Below are 20,304 nucleotides of genomic sequence, written 5' to 3' on the forward strand. Positions count from 1 at the left end.
ACAAACTACTCAGACTCAGTGAAAACACGCTGGCCTAAATGTGAACAGCGGTGGACAAGACAAAAGCACAGTGGCAGCTCTATTACCATGCTGTCTTGGAAAAAAAAGTGTGCAAGCTGGTTTTTAAGCACTTAAAGCAATTAGTGGCGAGGACAGAGCCAGCTGAGCCATTGATTACTGTTATTTATAAACCTGACAGCACCCTGATGGGAAGACAAAATCTACCCTCTCCATCTTTTCTCCGCTCTTCATCCCTCCTCACCTCTGCTCACCTTCTCTCACGTCTTACCTTTTCCTCCCCCTCCTTCACTCTCCTGCCCTCTCTCTCGTTTCCATTTCTCCTCCCTCTTCGTCCATCATATTTCCTATCCGTCTCTCTTTCTGCCCGATCACTCACACATTGCTTCACCATTTTGAAAGTGAAAAGAGAAGGGCGAGAGGTAAGGTGAGCAGGAGAATTCCCTTGTACACAAAGAAAAAATGTATTTGGGTTTTTTTTTTTTTTTTTTTGTACGACAAGCCAATACTCCCTTAGGTCTGGCCTTGGGCCTCGTAGCAGTCTGGGAATGGCATGAGACAAAGCAGCAAACAACAGCAGCCCCTCAGACAGGCTTGGACATTCTTAGGAGATTGTCTTGCACGCAGGTATGCCTGGATGAGTGTCACAGAGTGGGAACTGCAGCATCGAAGCAATTCCCAGGCTCTGGAGCCAGCAGGCCGGCCCCAACAACAGGGGCATTATGACCAGGTCCCGGCTCTCTTTGTGTGCCCTGGAAGGTCTTTGCTTGGAGGTAGACAAGAAAGTGCAGGTGTGCTAGGAAGTGCAGGTGGAGATGGAGATGTGAAAGTGAATGTCAGGGGGGGGAAGTGTGAAGGGCTGAGATGAATATCAAGGAAACATGCACAGAATTTCAGAAAAAGGATGAAAATGTACTGGGTGGAAAGAGTTCAGCTCACCTGCTCAGAGGTATGTGTGATAGCAGCAAAAGACTTAATAAAACTGTTATACTAAAAATTATAGCTTCTGTTTTAATCTACTAATTAAATAACTTATCCATGTCTAAGAATGACTGCTACTGAAGATCAGATAATCAGAACCTACAGAAATCAATATCATAATTACACAAATAAACAAAAAACGTAAACACTCAGGTGACTTGAAGATAATTTTTTATTTTTGTTAAGAAATCCCATGAAAAAAAACAAAAAACAACAACATGTGTGAATCCATCTCTCAGTACGCTCTGACTTGACCGGCCTGTCTGTGGCACTCAGCCCCATGAACACATCCCCATACTTAGTGAGTAGGTGGACATACACTATATTACAGTTCCCAAGCAGCAAGACCAGTGAAGTGTACCAGTTATGCAAGCTTGGTGTTAAGAATGGTTAGGAAAACATTGTGGTTCCCTATATTGACTACTTTCTCTTTATACTGCTTTGCCTGACTTCCTCCAGTGTTGCTGTAATAATTGCTCTGGCGGCTGGATGTTCCCGCTCAGCAAAAAGTGAAACATGAAAATGAGTTGTAAATAAGCTGCTTTCACAGCTGACCTACAACGTTGTTTTTTCTGATGAAGACGTGCTGCCCCCAAGTCCATTCATTCCTTTTTAGGATAAGCTTTTATAAATGGCTCACAAATATATATTTGTATTCTTAAAAAGGCTCTGTCATTTCCCAGAACAGCTGTTGGTGTGTAGTCATTATTATCATAACAGGGATAAGTGTACATGTTTAGTAGATACTTATTAACAGGTGATGCTGATGACATGAGACGGACCAGATGTTAAGTGAAGTTAAATTGAAGTGAGTCATTTTTATTACAGTGATTATCATTATAATGATAGATCAGTTTTGTCATGGGCCCCAGGAGATAAGCCCTCGAGAAAAGCCCTGCTTTTACGGTTGGTCCGAAGCACTCCTGTGACAGAGCAACATGCTTTCCAACCATTAATCAAGAAGAGGTGGTGCATATTAACTCCTCAATACAGACAGTGATCGCTGTCGAGACTGCAAGAGCTCCACTGTCAGGAAGGCTTGCACAACTGTTGTTTTCAGTGTTTGAACAAGCAACCAATGCTGCTGTTTTTCTCTGATGAAGATGGTCTTGCACATCATTTCTCACTGTCACTGTGACAGCGTTCTCGCCTGAAATGATTGCGGATGCCTCGCTTGGAGAGCGTGGCACTCACCAGAGGCAAAACGAAACATCGCTGGAAATTAGAAGAGGAGGAGGAGATATAGGCAGACTACAAAAACAGTCTCTGGGATTAGATATAACTGGGAGAAACACTAATTGGCGACAAGGTGCAGCGTCAATTACTGAACATCAACGCCTGTGTGCGCGTGTCTATTAGAGAGGCTTTATACTGAAAATAGCTCGAGACATCAGAACAGATCAGACAGGGAAAGCTGCTCATTAACTGCTTTGTGGTAGAACTATTTTGAGCTCTCCATCTGCGGGGACGTTATACAAACCCACACATAACAGGGAGAAGCCCACGCGAAAACCAAAATTTGAAGGCACTGAATTCAAAATGCCACACATGAAATCTGACAATATGCTGCTGCCTAGAATTCAGCGCTTGGTAAAATATCTCACAGCGAGGACATTTTAATCCTCTCTAAATTAAGTATTTTGTCGGGAGTAAGCGGATAAAAGTCAGCTGGCATTTTCAGTCTCTCCTCAGAAAAATGACCAATAGGTCAGCTGTAGAAAGCAGTGCAATCACAACCCAAAGGTGTTGTTAAGCAGTGACCTCTCTTTGCGTTAGCAATTATTAAAGCAGGAAAGGAGGAAGTCAGGTGAAGCAGTAAAAAGAGTGACAAAGTCCGCATTAGGAGGAGTTACCCAGGAGACCTCTGTTCATATCCTGCGTGAAACCAAAAGTCAGTGGCGAGGTATTTGGCGTCTCCCGCACACTGGATATCAGATTTTGCCAGTGTGTTAAATCAGGTCCACGAAGCTTCTAAGATGACTGGGAACAATTCATTTTGTTTTTGTTATATATAAACTCTGTTACAACATGTCACTTTAACTTTAGCCTCATTTAGCATTTCTACAGGACATTGTAGTACTTAGTAGTGTAGTTACGCAAAGTCATTTCTTGTTACATGTCCAAAGAACTGTCCTACTGCCAAAGCTTTGAGGGTTTAAGGTTCTCCAAGGTGGTTAATAGGGCATTCTGAACTGAAACAAGCTGTGTAACAGACCACATTTCCCGTACAGACCACTTTAAACACTCAGTTTCATAGGACAGATACATAATATTCATCCAGAGCAGGCATTACTTTTAAAGCTTATGTTTTGGGTGTACATTTTCTTGTGCAGTGCAGCCGATCTCAATCACGTCGTGTCTGCTGAAAACATGCAACCAGCTTTAATAAACTATGAATTACTTCAACTGGCAAGAACTTCAGAACACAGCTTTTTTTTCCCCCCCTCACATCTTGAAACAAACAGGAGTCTCTCTTTGTCCAGATATTTCAGGGAGAAAGAGGGGAAGGCAGCCAGACGGAGGTAAAGGCAACAGTTGTATAGCAGCACTCCCACACTTGTCACCATCAAAGGTCACAGTGACAGATCTTACATTTCTCTAGCCCTTTCTTCCCTCCACCATCTCCTCTTCCCTCTCACTGTCTCCTCTCAAAGTTGAGCTCCCCTGTGTACGTGTGTGTGTGTGTGTGTGTGTGTGTGTGTGTGTGTGTGTGTAATTGAGAAAGCGCGAGAAATGAAGAGAGAAGCTGCAAACTTTCCTGTGCATGTGAGCGTTGAGATGAGAGGAAAACTGAGATGTGTGTGTGTGTGTTTCTTCCTCTGTGTGTGTGTCAAAGTGAGAGCAGAACAGGGAGATGAGAGGGGAGTGTAAGCTGTCATATTTGAGGTGAGATGTGGGTTCATCCAGAGGTTAGACTTTTCTCATGGGTCTGGTGAACCTGCCGAACGAGAGATCTAAAAAACGTAAAGAGAGAGAAGATGAAGAGGTTAACACTGTCCTACCAGCCATCCCTCCCGATAGGCCCGTACGTGTATGGCTGCATTCGTGTGTGTACCTTTCTCACTCAAAGTTAAATTCACACGAGGCTATCTGATACCTATAGAGTCATTCAAGTAATTATCTGTGAAACATTCCTGTGTATAAACGTAGCCTCTGATTTATTTGTAATCCAGCTGTAAGCAGTTAGCTTTAAATAGAGGTCACTGTGCAATAGGTGATCACAGTTCAATCCTACAGTCTGACATGAATGCGTCCTACACCTGACTTGACAGACGCACGGCCTGTTAAGCTTCCCTGACTGCCTTTCACGGTCACACTTCATTCAAACTACAGCACCTGCTTAACGTGAGTCCGGTCTGCAAAGTGGATGATCGAATAGATTTGACATATGAATACCCAAAAGTAACTGCTCGCCCCCTGCTAACACATGCCTGTATCCATTTAAAATGGGAATAAATTTAGATTCAGATCAGATTGTTTGAGTATAAATTGATTATCTGGTGCTTTAAATGGAAGATCCATGGGCTTATTTCAAGTAAAAATCACATTTTTGTCTTCATCTGAGTGAAAAAGGTCAATACAAGGGCCATGTGTGTAAAAGAAATCCACTTCAAGTCAAGAAGACTTATTTTAAGCTCTTGTATGTGAAGGCAAATCATCTCATTATAAGCAGTACAGCTCTACCTATGTGAGATATTCTTATATTTAGATTGACTCTGGTCAGTCTAATTTCAAATTTTAGTCTCGTTGAAAAAATCCTTTATTTTGTCACAGAACACTGGAAACAACGGTGTGTCAGATGGTTTACACCCCTTTCAGTTTAGTCACAAAATGAACAAAATTATTGCCTCAAAACAATAATTAGACCTATCCCTAACCCTTTGTCTGAAGATCTGTCTTCATCTCTCTTGTTCTCTATCTCATCATCATTCTCTTTCCTTCTCCTCCTCAGACTCTGAACATAAGTCATATATCTTGAGATTCATGTTTTCATATCTCAAGAAGCTCTCCCGTCTGCACTGCTCCCTGAGGTCCTTGATTGTTGACCTGACGACATCGTTCATCTCAGCTTTGCCCTCATGCTTCTTCTTCTACGGCTCACTGATCAACTTTCATTTTCTCTATCTCATGGCAAAGTATTTCATCCCACCCAGATGCCTTCAGAGATGATTTTCGATGATTTTTTTTTTAAGCCCCTCAACTTCTTTTTGGAAGGTTTCTTTGCTTTTGGAAATGGTTTTCTCCTCTAAATTAGCTGCCATATTACTAAAACTATTGAAGCCTTCCTTGTGTCCTTAACAACCCGAGAATCTGTCTCATCCTCCTTGTCGGGATTTCACATTAATTGTGTTTCCCTCCTGTCTAACGTCGGGAGTCTGAGCGCCAGACTGGCACCTTGAGCCTTTTTATCATGTTCCTCAGCCCATTCCTGAACCATTTTTGTGGTATTGCAGGGCGCATTGTTCTGCTCGAGGGGGTCACTGCCATCAGATAAAGCCATAACCATGAGGTGATGTTCATGGTCTGCGGCAGTGTTTAGATGGGTTATATGTCAGAACTCCTTTTATCTGGCATAACAGCTGTTAAAGTACAGGACTACCCACACACACTCAGCCTTCTCCAGTCAGCTGACCAGGCACATCTTCACCACCTGCATGTTTGTATTGTGTAACTTATCGAAGCCTTGGAATAAAGTCAGTGACAGTTACACTCAATATCCTCATTGAGACATAATCATAATCCTGAAAGTAAATAAAGTCATTGCATATTAAACTTCCAGTTTCGTATGATTTCGTCAGTGGGGGATCCCACTGATTGTCGTGATCATTAGGCGAGTGATAAGCAGACAGTCCGATCGCTGTAAACATAAAAATAGTGCAGGGTAATTGTGCATGATGGATGCACAGACTTTCAATGTCCTCACACAGCTGGAGGACAATGTGAATTAAAGAATTAACAACATGTGCTTTTTAATCTCCTCCTCATTTAAGAACACCTGCTTCTCTGTGGCAGAAAAAAAAAAAATTCTTCCTCTTGGCTGTGGCCATGATACACTGTAAAGAACCATTGACCAGCAGGATCATTTCCATGAATTAACATTCATGAGGCGCTTTGCAATGACCATTTAAGTTGTTCCACTGTTCAACTATTCAAATAACATTTGATAAGATGTGTCTTAATTGATCCCCTGTAGGGGACAGCAGCATGAGGGTGGGAATATAAAGATGAAATTACTTTTGTCATTCTAAGAAGGCAGGCTTAACTCATTTTGCACGATTATTAACACCTCATGTTTGTGCATTTTGTAAATGCTTTTAAACAAAGCAGCAAGCAATTAGGTCACCTATATCAACCAAAATGATTACTACTGGTAAAATACAGTTATCTCATGTGCAAAACAAAAAATGTTAATGACTAAATCTAGTACAAGTAATAGTTACCGTAATAGTTATTTGGCTCATGTTCTGATCTGACTAGCAGTAGCAATCTACCACAAGACAACATAACAGAAATAAAAAAAAAAGTTATGACCCTGTTTCATTATTGTGTTTGATGCTGATCTGTCCCTCCTCCTCCTAGTGTGTGTGTGTGTGTGTGTGTGATTGATAGCAGGTTGGACCTGACTGATCAGCCTGATTGCTGAGATGTATTGGTCAGAGGGAGGAGAGGAGCCCTGTCGAAGCTCCGACTGACTGCAGTCTTAACATTTGTAAATGTGTTAATAGAAAACTGTTTGGTAGCCCAGTAGGAGGGAGAAGCCTTTTTTCTTCTGTTCTGCTGTTTTTCCTCATTTAGGAGTCAGGTAAGATTTTGTCTTTTTGTTGATATTTTTGATTTGTGCAAAAAAGGTTGAAAACAAATTATTGTGTTTGTTGTGTTGGCTTTGTCTCCCTCTGAAGCAAAATAAAAGGCTACTCAGAATATAACTACCCTGTGTGGGACACTGGCTTTCTTGGGGAGTGAAAAGAATGAGGAGAAGCACATCATGTCATGTCGCTGGTTCCCCCTAGACCAGGGGTGTAACAAATGCAATACAAAAGCATAATATAACATAGTGAGCTGCCGAGGCAGTTGTTTTTTTTTTGCATTGAAGGCCAGAACAATGACCTTTGGAAAGGCCACACACCTTCCAGACCTGGTTTATATGGTAAATGGACTTCCATTTCTATAGCACTGGGATGAAAGGTTGCCAGTCAACCTGGTCATGGTAATTCTAGGTGCTGCATCATTGGCAACTGGAAACACATCCAGATGTTCAACCTTCCGATTGCTGGATGCTCTACTCTATTTCCAGAGCTACAGTCATTTACACGCCATAGTGGTTATGGGTAATCTATCAAAATTGCGGCATTCTTGGACACTTCTAATGGCCCAACATGAATCCTAAGGTGAGCTATTTCATGTCGGTGCCTCTTGAGTAAGCTGTCTCTTAGACCTTAGGAGTGGTGGTATCACAAAACTGACCATTATGGCAGACAGAAGGTCACTAATAAGGAGGCTTTTGTCTGCCATTACCTTGTCCTCTTTCTCTAAGAAAGACAGAATTCAAGATGACTGAGTTTTCTGTCTGATACTAACCCTGTGTGTAAGTCACTGATGAATGGAGTGCACCAGATGGGCTTATGCCAACTAAGCATGGACCTTCCTTTGTAATGGGAGAAGGTTTCTGAATTCAGCACTTTTGAACTTGGCCTTTGTACCTGTAATCCTGTACAGTCCGATATCACTCTTGTCTGTGGGAAAGCTTTTTTTTTTTTTTTTTTTTTTTTTGAAGGACACAGGCATGAGTTAATTTGCTGTTTCTCGTGCAGGTCAAATAAAATGAGATCCTAACATGTTATAGAGGAAGTTTGTGCAAGTGATGCAAATTCTACTGAAAGCTGCAAGAGACACTTTAAAGAAGCAAGGTCCTGCACTAACAACCCCTGCCTCAAACTGCACGGCGAGACACTAACTTCTAAGCTATGAGAGGTGGGCTTTGCTCTTTACAAGCCTTAATGATGTGTTGATCTTGTTTTAAGCCCTGTTCACACCGGCCTCTCAACTAGGGAATCTTGTGCAGATATTCCGCCTCGCCTTTTGTGTGAAAAGTAGTGGAGGAAGTAACAGAGCTGCAACAGAGGCAAGACAGAGCCCTGCAGTGCAGGACAGGGGTGTGATGGTCTGATGGTGTTCACAGTCTGACAACTAAACAGGTCCTCCACTCATCAAATCAAAGACAAATGTCCCACTCTTTAACCTACAAGGCAAAGTTTCAAGACCTGGCTGTCATCCTTTCTATCCTACCGACTCTTCCTCACATTTACTGCCGAAAAAAAAGCGCCCGTCATCGTTAGCCATCTTGCAGTGAAATGGCGGCGATTAGAATGACGCAATTCAGAGCAAAAAACTTCAACTCACCTTGTCTTTGTCACCTTCCACTATTGTTTTGTTGTAGTTACTGTCTCTGGCAACTTATATAGAAAAAAAAAATCACGAGACTTCAGAGAACTTTCCCCCCCAAGCAAAAACAGCATCCCTCCCTATGAGTGAGAGCCACACAGGGTTTGCTGTTCACTGACTTTTTTTGTTTCACACCTTTGGCTCTGGCAGGCTAAAGTAGCTCATTGCAGAGCTGAGCCAGTGTAATTGCTGACAATTAATCATTCAAAAACTAATTTCTTCATTGTTGGGCTGGCTATCCATCTCACTGGAATACCCTTAAAACTGTCCTAAACAGGCCGTCCTGGAACAACAACATCTGGGCCATTCACAAGGACACATGGTAAGGAACGTTACTTTGGTTATGTCACAGTTATCCTGGCTAAATAATTCTGATCTATAATATTATTGTGATAATCATCAAAATGTGCTTCACATTCTTAAAATGGCACTGAAACACTGAACAATCACATCTGTGGCTTACAGATAGGACACAGATCTTCAGTAAGACAATCTTGAATAAGGTATTCATAAATGATACGGTCCCCTTCAATAGATGTATCTACACATGCGTGATTATTTTTGTGTGGGGTTCAGTTGGCAAGCCGAGCCTTCAGCCATGTTGACAGGTTTAGGATTTTGGACTGATTGGAAAGAGGCAGGCTCCCCCTGTGGCAGTGCCAAATGAAGCAGGAAATAAATAAAAGTCTATGTTACTGAGCCAGACAGCTTTCTCAGGTCACTGATGTGAAGATATTTTTATCAAGATAACGGAAATTCATCACCATCAACTTATCCTGAGTGTTATTATCCCAGTCTGTGATAAAATCTCATATCCTCCATCCGTACTCCATAGTTTCGGGCGTTCATTAGACGAAAATAGCAACAAGTAATTTATTTCCGAAGCTGAGTACAAAAGAGCTACTGCAAAATGCAGTATAATTACACATTTCAGTACTCCAACACTGATGAACATGACCATTATTATTATATTTCGGATGAGTTCAGCTGTGGATCCTTGTGAGCGAGTTTCTGAGTGAGTTCTTGTTTGCCTGTTATTCTCACACAACATGGTGACCGAGAGACTCCAAAGGGTGAAGAAAAAAAAAGAAAAAAATATAATATGCTCCAGTCTCTCTGAAAGGTTTTTGCATTTCTCAATTTTGCTCTATCTGCTTTTCATTAAATGAGGAAAAAATACACTTTGCATGTTTGAGAATAGACAATGGATTCAGAACTGATTTGTTTGTGTTATTGTGAAAGGTGTCGCTCATGTCAGCAAACGCACATACAGCCGAACGTGATTTAGTTTTACTGTGTGCGACTTTACTGTTTTAGTTCAGTCACATCTTCGTCATTATAGTTTCCAGGAACAGTGGGCAGCCTTTTGCAGCAGAGCAGCTCTAGTTAATCACATGGTGGAGAATTGGAGCTGCTGAGGACAGGTGTTTCCTCAGAAGTTGGTGGAGACCAAAACCGAGCTGACGGAGAGTGAATACCACCGTAAGACCATAATTCTGGAAAAAAACAAAACAAAACAAAACAAAAAAACCATTGCGCATAATGATGTCTGTCAGTAATAACTAGAAAGACTACACATCCAACAGTCATCTCATTGAACACTCACCTACACCCATAACCAAACAGGCAGTGCTGAATACCAGCTAGCTAACTGTAAAACTCTCATTCCCTATAACTGCAGCTGACAATATGGCCATATTTGATGTGATTTCCACCTTTTCAACACTTTTTCTATGCCAAGGTAACAGCCATGTGAGTGTTTTGATGAATATTGGGTAAAATGCTTTTTTCCCAAAACATTGGACTACGCCTTTATAGGTTACAACTTGGAAAATATGAAATAAAATGGGACACTTTAAATAGCTTATCTACAATATTTTTTTTGTAATTATACACACTGTATGAATCCGAATCCATCTTATGGAGCCAGAATATACCAGATTATATCAGAGTTTTAATTAAAGGCCTATATATCGCCTGCTGTCAAATCCAATTACAGGTCTAACCCTGCTTTGAACTTTTACCCATACAAATCAAATCATGTCACTCCGCTGAATTTCACGTGTTACCCAAAACCATCATCCTGAAGGTCAAGTAGGGGGAGGGTTCTGGTCCCGTCCACATCCCCGCTCCGGCTTTGGACCACCTCATCTCATTTTGCTCCCACCAATAATCATGCCCGTATGGTATTATGGTATTTGCGCAGAAAAGAACTCTGTGAGCATCCAATTAGCAACCAACAAAACCAACACAACCTGTCACAGTGGATTATCCCAAAAACCTCCCCTCCCTACCTCCCTCCCTTTTTCCCCCCCTCCCCTTCCACATCACATGCTGGTTTGCTTCACCACCCTATTTACATTTTTATTGGCCAATTATCTCCCTCTCTCCCCATGTCTGTCTGGGAGCAGGGCGTTCAGTAATAGGGGGAATCTCAGCCATTCTCTAATTGAAAGACTTTCTGGGGATTATGGAGAGGTCAGAAATAAAGTTGTTTTGAGAAATCATAAACATAAGCCTTTTCTCTCACTCTGTTGAGAAATATTTTTTTTTTCTCCAGCAGCTGTTTATCATTGCAGTTTTTTTTTTTTTCTCTCAGAGCAGAGAGGCTTATCTCTCCCCCGAGAATACTTTAAGTTGGGATTCAGGAGCTCTTATTACCGACGAGGAAATGGAACGAACAGAGGGATGATGGGACTTTACAGATGCCTGGAATTAGCCTTGCATGTGCGTTTGCTTTTCTCTTCAATCAGTCGAGCCTCTGATGTGTCATGATGTTGTAATGTTAAGGTCTGATTACCCAGAGACACGGAAGCCACACCCAACGCTGCGCGCTTTGAAGGGCAAACCTGACACACATGATTCTTAATTTCTGATATTAATTGGTTAGTATTTATTCACCAGATGCTTGTCACACCGGGAGGAGAAACTTGAAGTGGGTCCACAGCTTGCTGGGTCCCCTGGTTTTTGGAACAAATGTGAACAGCGCTAACCAGATGTTATTTAAGGGCACCTGGGGGACAAACTTTAAAGTGTCTGCTGAAGAAAAAAGAACTAGTAAAGTTCAGGCTTTCAAGCAAACTCTGTAACGGACTGTACTCAGGTGGGCCACAGATTTAGAAACAGATATTTGCTGCCGCATAAATAAATGACTTTGTACTGTTTTTCGCGTGTTCGTTGTTTGCGTGTGTCTGCACGTGTGAATCAAGGGAGTGCGCTAAAAGTTTAGTTCTTTTAATAGAGCAGAGGTGCACTAAATAATCTTTAAACACCTCTCCGAGCGGCAGTTTTATTCTGCGTACGCTTCATTAGACAGAGAGAGACAGGAAAGATGGGAGACAGGGAGGGGATGACATGTGAAAAAGGTCATGGACCAGATTCAAATCCATAATGCCTCAGGACAGCCAGGTTTAAGTTGGAGCCAAACAGACTGTGACCAGGCTACCGGGTGCCACCAACGCCCGCTGTAATCAGCCGCTGGTGGGCAGATAAGTCATCTTGTCAGTTTAGGTTGTCAGGTAGCCTGTAAGTGAGTTAGAGAGATTTTACTACATTTGCTTTCGTGATGAAAGTTGCACACCCTTGAAAACACCACACAGCTAGATTAAATAATTATATAGGAGACATGGTTTATCTACCTATCATGAACAGACAAGGAAAGGTAAATGTTGGCATGGTTTCTGTGCATCACCAAAATAATATTGACAAGGCAGTAGGGGTCAGCTTGGCCAATTATCGGCTCCAGTATCCAGCATTTTTTGCAGATTATCTATGTTTATTTTACCCATTGCCAATAAAATGGATTAAAACATTCGCTACTTTCTCTCTGCCACTGCTGCCCCTCACATATCGTCTGCATTCATCCCTCTGTTGGCTCACTTAATGTCCTGCCAACAACACCACGCTGATTGGTTCAAAGTCACACAAGTAATAGCCTATCAACACTGAGGGCTTTGTTCCAATGACAGACAAGGCAGAGACAGAGGAGAAGCTTTGAATCCTCCACACTGAAGTTCCAAATACTCCACAGTCCCATGATCTAATTAGTTTATGACAAACATACCGTGTTTGCCACTGTCATGCCAGTTACACTGCTGATAATGGCATTAAATGGCATTAAACTTTGTTATAACACTAGCGATAATATAGCCTATAGAGTTAACAATAATGAGATAATAGAGTTTATATATGTACCTACAGCTAATGTTATAGCTTTGAGTAACACTGGAGCCAGAACAACTGGAACGTATTCAAGCTTCCTGCTTCCACTGCAAACATAACTTAACTTGCCTGTACAAGCTGGTGTTCTTACATGTTAAATCAGGGGTACTCAAATACAAATCTTAAAGGGCCACAAAGATTTTTGTTCACAATAATACAGTATAATATATATATATATATAAAAACTAAAATAAAAAGTCTCTAAGTGAACACTCAGTTGCTTTTTGTTGAGTCATAGATGTGACATCCTGTTTGCAGCTTGATATGATGATTTCAGTGCAAATACATTTTGTTGCTCTTACCTCTGAATATTAATGAAATGTCTCTTCAAAATTCCTATGCTTCGTCTCATAATGCTGTTTCAAACTGGAAATCTTCATCACAGCTACAGTCTCCTGGCATATTAAGCACATGGGTCTTGTGCTGGTTGGAGGGAGAATGAAGGCGCATTTCTCAGTCGATTCGTCTTTGAATTGCCGATTTTCACTGTCCACTCTTCTTTTAGCAGTGAACTCGAAACACGCCATTTTTTGTGCAATATACAGCCAGCCTATCACTGTGCGAACTGCTCCAAAAACGAAAGTGAAAGTTCAAAATTGCGCTCGCAGCAGTGAGTGACCTGGCTGTCTGTGTATCCTGTCTTGGCATGGAGACAAGCCCCAGTATACACGTGCTGACCCAACCAAAACACATGGTGAAGGAATAACAGTTCGGGGGCCACAAATATTGAGGACCACTGTGTTAGATGTTACTTAACCAATAATATCACATGCTAATGTCAGGTCTCTTACAGTGGAGCTAATGTCACTGCAATATTGAAAGTCAACAAGTTCATTACCTGGTCGATTATTTTGCCTTCGGACTTGCAAAAGATTGAGGCTATAAAGGTTTTTACCAGGGTCGGTCACACTCTCAACAAGTTAACTTTAACACGATACTGAAGCTGTCTCTAATATTAGAGAGGTGCAGGATATTACTGCTAGTTCCTGTAGTCATAGCAGAACTGCGTGTTAGGTCTCTGTTAATCCCAGTGGCAGAATAACTAGGTGCATTTACTCAAGTACATTTTATTCCAATTTTCTGTTACTCTATGCCTTTATTCGCTGCATTATGGACACAAATACTATCCTTTTTACTTCACTACATTTATTTGATATATTTTATCGCTAGCTTCTTTGCAAATTCAGATTTATAGAAAATAAAAACTAAACTAACTTCCCAGGCAACTATTTTTCATATTTATTGTGAATGCATGTTGGTTCCAGATATCACGTTTTCACATCCATTGCCCACTGAAAATCTGACTTTAGGAGGCAGGCCTATGGATATGATTTGTGACATCACAAATACGTCCAATCCTGGTCCAGTATTCAGCATATCCAACATTATGTAATGTATAAACTTGAAGCCTCCAGTGCACATACACTCAGAATGGACCATGGAAGTAACAGACACCTTATGTCCAACAGTTTAACTTGTGAAATGAAAAATATTCTCATATCCCTACAGTATATTCTTGAGTTTTTCATGAGGTGTTAAGGTAGGTCGTATCAGAAAATGATTAGATAATTTTTTATGGATGCCCTAATACATGTGTGGAGAGGACCTATAGAGCCCTTTTAGATTGGAATTACAGTGCTATCACTGTAGCTGACCCTCAGTGGCAGCATCAAAAAAGACACTTGGGCAGACAGCACAGATCCCAGAACAGGATACCAAATAAGGCAGACGCTAGTCATTTTTATAAAGGTCATGTCACTTTTGTTTTACAAAAAAATCACACTCAAAGATGCCATGATCACTTGGATCACTTGTATAGGTCTATGTTTTCTCCTTTTGCTGAGCAGCTGTGCTTCTGAGGTGCGGTAGTTCATTTTGGTATGCCAGTACTTGTGCAGACTCATATGGAGATGTGTTTTATATGAATGCATCTGCTTATTGTCTTCCCATGCTGCACAGTGTGTAACACAAGCTCTGAGATGCATTACAAACTGTGGATCTCTTGTGTGTTATACTTAAAAGGGAATTGGTCTGCTTGAGGTGCACACCATGTCAATCACATGTTTGTATTTACCAAGCCATTCTTGGCAAACTCGTTTTTTACTTACATCCTCTTTTAAGCTTAAAATGTGAAAAGATCACAGTCTTCATTCTCCTTTTTGTACCGCTGAGCAGCTTTAACTATGGTGAAATCGGTTGAGTCCAGGATGTCTGTTTGCAAGGCTTATATTGGATTATTTGAGTATGCTTTTTCTGTTAATTTGTTGTGTTGTTTCTTGGCCAGGTCTCCCTTGTAAAAGAGATCTCTGATCTCAGTGCCAAGTAACCTGGTTAAATGAAGAGTGAATAAAAATATTTATTATTAATTTTATTGGTTTAGTATGGAGACCAGTCACCTGAATAAAATGTTGCCATTTTACATTTCTGTAAACCACGCAAATGTTTACATTAGTCCGTGTGTGTGTGTGTGTGTGTGTGTGTGTGTGTGTGTGTGTGTATAATATCAACATTTCAACATCACCTGTTGTAAATGTACTGACTTACATTTGAGGAGGGCATGGAGGTTGCTGAGAAAGAAAGTTGCCAAGTGAGAAATCAGGGCTTTTTTTCACATTTTCCGCATATTTTTTGTTCGCCAAAACCTAACCAGACCATAAACTCACAGTTGATACATCATAAAACTTAAAATTTAGCAACAAAAGGTAATATCATTTCTAATGAAATTGTAATTGCAATATACAATATCTATCTATCTATCTATCTATCTATCTATCTATCTATCTATCTATATGTATGTATGTATGTATATATATGGATATATTTATTGTATAGTATGAAATAATCTGTGATGCTTTGTTTTCTTCTACTCCGCTGCTCTCCCCGGTGAATGTGTGTGTGTGTGTGTGTGTGTGTGTGTGTGTGTGTGTGTGTGTGTGTGTGTGAGACAAAAAAATCAGGGAGGAGGGAGTGCAAATGGAGAGCCAGACAGAATAGAGGAGTGGAAGAAAAAACATGTAAGTCAGTGATAAAGAGTGTGTGTGTTTAAGGTTGTAGTGATTGCTGGCTGAGGAGATAAGTGGACGGAGTTTGCAGCCCAACAAACAGCAGCCATGAGAGGAGCAGAGAGCCGAGGCTCGTGGGTAAAGACGCGTGCTGCACTTAAGAGCCAATTACCCACCATGTACACATCTCCTCCTCCTCCTCCTCATCCTCCGCTATCTCTCCCTCTCTGCTTTCCAACATGGCACTCATCTTAGTTTAATGGCCCACAGGGACGCCAACACACACATTCCTGCACACATGCAGACACACACGCGTACATACAGGCGTGTTTGGAAGTGTGCAGTGTGTGACTTCACATGCAGAGATTGCCTCATCATGTGTGTGTTTGCAATCCTTTAATCTCTTCTTTAACTCTCCCTCTGTTCTTTTACTATGTCCTTCCCTCTCTGCTTCACACACACACACACACACACACACACACACACACACACACTCACACACACACAGACTGCCACACACACACACATAGACACACGCTCATCTTATTTTAATGCGTCTGAAGGGGAGGCACTCAGCAGCACAGCAGGGGGGCTTCCTGGCAAGTCACGGAAGCACTGAAAACATACACTCCTGCTCACGCTACCACCATACACACATTGAAACACACACACACACACGCTCACACACAGATGCAGCCTATGCATACATGCAAGCACATAGCGTAGTACGGAAATAACAAACAAAATCACAATGCGGTAAGGCACAGCTGCTGACTGTTGTGCGCCATCACAGGATCGCAGTAGAAAGTAAAAGTCATCTGAATTCCGTGACTGGGAGGCTGAGAACACACTTACCAGTCTACCAGCGCTAGACAGGAAATTCTGCCAGAGGCTGTCCTGATCTGACAAGGTCTTTTGGTCTTTTCATCAAACCCACTGAATCACGAACACTTGCCTTCAGTCTGCACGGAAAAAAAAAAAAAAAAAAAAGATGCGGTGCAAAAATCTGTGAGCATTTCCCAAAGTGGGTTTTGTGGCGACATTAAAACAATTATCAAAGCAAATCACAAGGGCATCAATTAATTTACCAGATTTCTAGACTTTTAGTTGAAACCCTGCATGTCACTTTGACATTTTTTCACTCCATCTGCCTGGTGTGACTTCATTAACAGCCAACCTTTGATAAATCTGCCTGCTGAAGTGTGTAGTCCCTGCTGGCATTTCGGCTTTTTTGATTTGATCGATAATTGCGAGTCCCGGAGAACACAGGGAGAAAAAACAGCTTGGTCAGTGTCAGAAGAATAATTTGTGAGCTTCAGAAGAGGAAGAATAGTGATTATTCCAGGGCCAAAAAGCGACTACCAGGATATTCTGAGTTTGTGGTGAGAAGTTGCATGGAAAGGAAGGAAAAGCAGCCTGAAAAACATTGAAATATGTCTTTGAAGAAGTAAAAAAGTACTGTAAAAGGAAAAACTGAAGTGAAAATTGAATGTTAAGAGGAATATTATCATCAACAACTTTTCAAGTAGACTTAATTTTAAAACTGCGACAGCTGTTTAGTCTAAACTGATGTTTGGCTTTTTTTTGTCACATCTCACTGACTGACATTAGTAAATGGGCCATTAACAACATAAACTGCTGCTTACTCTGGACTTCAGTGCATTTTAGCAGGCTGGCCTCACTGGCCAATGTGCATCGTGTAAAGTCTTGCTTTTCATTTTGGTGTCCATGTTACCAGGTTAGAGAAGCAAGTCAAGTGCGGCATGTAGCGATTTCTACTCTCATCATATTTACTGCACGGTTTAGTGCGCAGATCTCTGCAAAAATAGACCTGAACGTGACCTGTAGACAGTCATATCAACAGTAGTTGAGAGTACCGTTTAAATCCCTTTATCTGTAGAAGAAGGCAGAAGAAGAATACACACAACAGCTGAAGTGCATTTTTTTCCCCCTGTGCTCTCTTTTTCTGTCTATCCATCACCTTTTCCCTCCCATGTTCTCGCACTTCCATCAGGGGTGAAGGAAAAATGTCACGTCATGATGTTTTTTGATAATTATCAAAGACTAACAGAGAGGCAGGAGCCGCACTGCCTGTGTGGACACACACACACACACACACACACACACGCTAGTGAGCTGCAGCAGTTGAACAGCGCTGCTGTCACACACTACACCAGCAGTCGTAGCCGGCCCGTAACAGACTGTAAGTGAATGCTTTTGAAGTTCATATTCTGGACCTCTGCTGGATGCTTGAGGAAGATATTAGTAGATTCTGTTACACGTAAACTGTGAAAAACTGCTGTTTGGGGAATCTAACTTTAACCTGATTAATGCAAATTGCACACCTCTCACATTCATAACCGCAGCGGAAGACATCTCTTATTATTTTCAGGAACATAGCGGGTGAGGAGCTGTTTTTTTTATCCATTGCCATTGTTCTTGTAAAATAAATTCAATATTCAACAAGTTTGCAAGACATCTAATATATTTTTGCTGTCTACTTAAATCAGACACACACATTCAATAGGTCACCGTTAAAACGAGGATTTAAAGAGTGAGATTCAAATGCTTTATCAGTGGAGCTGTAAACGCTTTCATTCACAACACAGCCGTACAAGCATTTTCTCCAAATTGTTACTGAAACCGGTCTAGAGGCAGTACAGAATTCCCTGAATATTGATCCCTGCTCCAATTTACACATGATCCCACAATGGAAAACATTTCAGGGATAGACTGTGTCTGTTAAAGGTCTCATGATCCTATAAAGTGAGATTCCATACCTTTTGTTAAAATCGCAAAGTTGGTCAAGGTGCTATATAAATACTGTGAAAGTATCACGATGCTCAATCCACGCAGAAATGGACACAACCCACACTCAGGCTATAGGCTATAAGGCTATATCTAACATCCTTGGCCACGCCCCCAGCCACTGGGCTCCATTCTGAAAATACGTGACGGTTGGTACGCGTGGTGAAGTACAATTAGCCTTTAAACAAAGAAAACAAAATAATTCTAATTCTGGGTTATGATGACAGTTTTTATATGTTTTGGGTTTTATTTTTTCCAGCTCTAGCAATGATTCTATTGGTTGTTATATCACTGTACTCACTAATAGCTTGGAGGTGGGAACATGGCAGCATCCAGTTGATCAGACATCTTTTAATCAAACTCTCAGGTCACTAAAACTGGAAAACAAAAACAGATAGTGAAATGACTCAAAGCCCATAACAGTTCACACACAAACTCAACTGGTCAACTTTGTCGCGCACGTTTTTTGTTTTCCTCCGTGATTTATCCACCGGCATTTTTTTGGTGCTCTCACTTTAAGTGACGTATCCACATGGAGTGGTTTCGATAATCAGCCTGTCTCATCGTCTGGATGCCTGTTAGTGTTCCCCACTGAATGGAGGTGGAAGTGTCAAGGTCTGACTGCATAAGCAATTATTCAATATCATTTGGACACATGGAAACAACTTAAATGTAATTTAGTAGTTCATTATTGACAGTTGAGAGTGACTATCACAAACTAAAGGCGACAATGAGCATTTTTCATCTTTTCAAACTACATGTGTGATGGAGATGTGATTACTGTGAGTAAAAAAAAAGACTCAAGCTTTGGTAAATTGGAATCATTAATTAAATAGGAAACTATTTAAATTGTATATTTCAGTCTCACTGTCCATTTTACGCGGTGCCCCATTTTTATCTAATGTAATAACCTAAACCAGTATGAGTGGCACAAAAGTTTCAAAACTTTCCACAAACGACACTTTTGTATATTTGGAGTAGAAACTATTTGCAGTGTTCAACGCTAAGCCTCAGCGCAGTTGTTTTGATCTCTCTCAGAGTGGCCAAAGGGGGGGAGAGCCTGACAGCACCGTTCCAAATTGCATTTCTGGGACAAAGCCTGTTTTGTTCAGCCTTGTATGCGGACAGAGTCACAGCGAGGCCAGTGGGCCGAAAGTCTCATGGTCCATAATCCTGATTTTACACTGTAAACAAACTGGCTGCATTCTGTTTCGAGATGTCCACCCGATACTGAAATATCAAGCTTATCAGCTGTGGACAAAAATATGTGTTTGAAAAAGGCAGACGCTCTGGTTGCTGAGTTCCCTCCTCAACAGATAGGGAGTCCAGCAGGCGGTAAGGAAGAGTATGGCCCCATGTTATGCTATGTATTATGCAAAATCCTGCTGCTCCCTGAAAAAGTTGTGTGAGCTTTTTAGAGCAGAACTGAAGAGAGTAGAGCGGGACGCTGAGTTGTGGTGCTGGTGGCGGTGTGTGGCTCTGAGCTACAGCAGCAGATGTTTTACCAAGAATACCCAGGGTGCCTGATGGGATGTTTTAAAGGTCACTGTTATTCTGTAATAAGAGGCAGCTCCCCAGAGCTCCACCAGACTGTACCTGTCAGCAAACACCGACCCTGTGGTGTTTAACTGCAACTACTTTTCACCGAACAAAAGCAAGGTGTTATTTGTACATTCAAAACAGCTTAAAAAAGAAAAGTGAAGAATTAAAGGAGCAATTATGGTAAAATATGGCTGGAATTATTTAAGTGTAAAAACATTATCGACAGTGTGTGAAGAAACAACAGTTTTGAAATTATGTCATCAATATATTGTGTCGTAGAGCTGTCAAC

This window comes from Acanthopagrus latus, chromosome 6 (assembly GCF_904848185.1).
Source record: "Acanthopagrus latus isolate v.2019 chromosome 6, fAcaLat1.1, whole genome shotgun sequence".
In the NCBI taxonomy this organism is placed as follows: domain Eukaryota; kingdom Metazoa; phylum Chordata; class Actinopteri; order Spariformes; family Sparidae; genus Acanthopagrus; species Acanthopagrus latus.